This window comes from Crocodylus porosus, unplaced genomic scaffold (assembly GCF_001723895.1).
Source record: "Crocodylus porosus isolate Cpor-Errol unplaced genomic scaffold, CroPor_comp1, whole genome shotgun sequence".
In the NCBI taxonomy this organism is placed as follows: domain Eukaryota; kingdom Metazoa; phylum Chordata; order Crocodylia; family Crocodylidae; genus Crocodylus; species Crocodylus porosus.
Window position 1 is genome coordinate 55,477,928 of NW_017728951.1, and position 2,963 is coordinate 55,480,890.

Here is a 2,963-nt window from a genome sequence, read left to right on the forward strand (position 1 = left end):
GCAGGCAATGTGTGAGGTACGATGCTTAAGGAGATCATTTCTAACAAATTTATTCACCTGGCAAATACACAGCAAGTCAGAGATGGCTTTAATGAAAAGGGGTTCCCAAACTGCATGGGGCTTTAGACAGCACTCACATCCCAGTGCTGTGCCCTGCAGGGAGTGGGAGGCTTTACACAAACGGGAAAGGATATGCCTTTGTGATCCTGCAAGCCATGGTGGACCACTGGGGCTGGTTCACAAACATTTTTACAGGGTGGGCTGGCAGTGTGCATGATGCGCATGTGTTTCCAAACTCCTCTCTGGCTGCCATCATGGAGAAAGGACACTGCGCAACTGGCATGGAGAAGAGAGTGATCTGTGGTGTAGCTGTTTCCCCTATTATATTAGCGGACGTTGCCTGCCCCTAAAGCCCTGGCTTATGAAGCCTTATGGAAGAAATGTCACTGACCCATGGAAACTAACTTTCAGCGGCCGCCTCAACAGTTGCAAGATGGCTGTGGAATGTGCATTTGGCTGGCTGGAGGGTGCTTATGTGCCAGCTCGACATGGATGAAGAAAATCTAACACCTTTTATTGTGGCAGCCTGAGTGCTGCACAATGTCTGCAAGAGCCGAGGAGAGGTTTTCAAGGACTCATGGGAAAATTAAGCAGGACAGGTGGTGGCAAGACACCAGAGATGTGCGGCAGCAGCACAGAGACCAAGAAAATATCCTCAAGGAGAGGGTGATCAGATGGTTCTTGTGCGCAATTGTCTTGCAGGATACATTGCTGACAACAACCTCTAGGGAGTGCTTTGTTCCAAAATAAATTCTTGGGTTTTTTTTAAACTTTAAAATCTGTGTCTGTCTACAGGGGCGTGCAGTGTTGCAGATGGGGGGCGGAAGCAGGGACAGTCAGGGGACAGAAGTGGGGACGGTCAGGAAAAGGAGGAGGAAATTGGGACAGAGCTAGGGGTTTGCTGCTTTTCCAGACTGTGAGTGTTTTGCGGGAGGGGGGCATTATGCACCATCACCCACATGTGAATGAGCCCCTGGGGGGAGAGGGGTGAACAAGCCAAACAGCAACCCACATTTTATAAAACATTCCAAAAACTTTTATAAAACAATTCACAACAATTCACAATACACCTCCAAAAGCCATATGTGGCACTACACAAACAGATTGACAGTGCACCTGGCAGGGAACTGGAGGGTTTCCCATTGGAAACTGTACAAAGATCAATGAATTTGGGAATGCTGGGAAATGTAGTCCAAAAAAAAGAAAAGAAAAAAAGACAGAAGACCACCAACATACAGGCAAAAGACCACCAACATATAGGCAGCAATATCAACCGGGTGGCAACAAACACCCATCAAACCACCTGCTACTCTTATGATAGGTAGTTATTAAGCCATTATATTAATGGAAAATTCCATGGTGGAACGGGAAGGGAAAGGAATAAATGGGAGGGGAGGATTCACCTGAGCGGCTTGTCTTTTGGGATTGGGATGGGGTCCTTGTGATCACCTACTGATGGAGAGAGTGACCAGACCAGACTGGATGAACATAGGCAGGTGCGAGTGACAAGGATTTTAGGGTGACCATGACCGTGCCCAGGGAGACTCCCAGAGAGTCAGGACAGCCCAATGAAAATCCAGGGACTGGGGAGCCCTGATGGTTCACAGGCACCTCCTGTTGTAATACATTAGGAAAGACATTCTGGAGGGTAAACTGGTATTTGACTCCTTCTACTGACATCTGTGGGGAATGACATACAGGGGCTTAACTCACTTGAAAGCACTGTTCATGCAAACAAAAATGCACTGCACCAAAAAACAGTCACATTAAAATTTTTGGGCAGTCTACATTAACTCCCGTGTTGTCTCTTAAAAGATAAGGAACTCTTTGAATGCTTATGGGGTTCTCTCTCAGAAAATACAGGATTTGTGAGGAGGCTCAATAAAAATGAGTATTTTATATATTTAAAATTAAAACCTATTTTACTCAACTGCAAGGAGGGTTGTAATTATCTTAGGATATACATTAAACCCTAAAATACTCACACTTTACCCTTCAGCTATGTTAGAAACCTCTCAGAGTCTCTCTCACTGAAGTCAATGCCAAATGCTCTGGAGCTGCATATATTGCTTTAGAGTTTACAGTTACCTGTTCAGTGTTAGTATATAGGCAATTACCTTCTATTGAAACCACAGGGAATTAGGTGCCTGGAATAGCCTTAAGGGTCTAGGAATATATGAAGCCATACAAAACTCTGGGTGTATGATTTTCAGAGGGGAAATGGAGACATTAAAGCCACACAACTTCCTTGCAGAAATAAATATGAGGAGCAGTGGAAGACATTAAACTCAAATAAAAGTATTTAGGCACTGCAGCACATAAATTTTAGATGCCTGGCCCATGGCATGGAAACGAATGCCTGAATGACTTGTCTTAAGTTGGGGAAAGCTGAGTATCTCTGCATGAGATCCATAAAATCAGTAGTGAGCAAGGAGCTGCTTAAAGTCAGCATGCCCCACGTGCATCCATGTAATGATAGCCAACAAGAAACATTGAGTTCAGAGGTGAGTCTTAAATCTGGCCTCTTATTCATGATTAAAAAGGAAATACCTCACTCCACTCAGGATCCCTAGCCAGAACCTCCCCTGAAGGTAGGTGTCTGCATTTTCTCTCTGTGCAGTTATCTAGCAGTTTGTCCCAGAATGAATTCAGATTCAATTCTCTTCTGCCTAAAGAGATTCAAACCCATAATCTCCCACCTCCTCGGAGAGTGCCCTGACCATCAGCCTATAGGCTTGTTGGTGGCATGCAGCACCACTTCTTTCATCATTGTTCCACTGTGCAGAAATAAATGAAGATTCATTGAGAAATACAGGAAAGAAAAGGAAAATGAGCATGACTTTTATTGGGAGGGCACCCACCTGGAAAAAGGGTGTCCTGGGTTCTGATCTGTTTTAGTATTT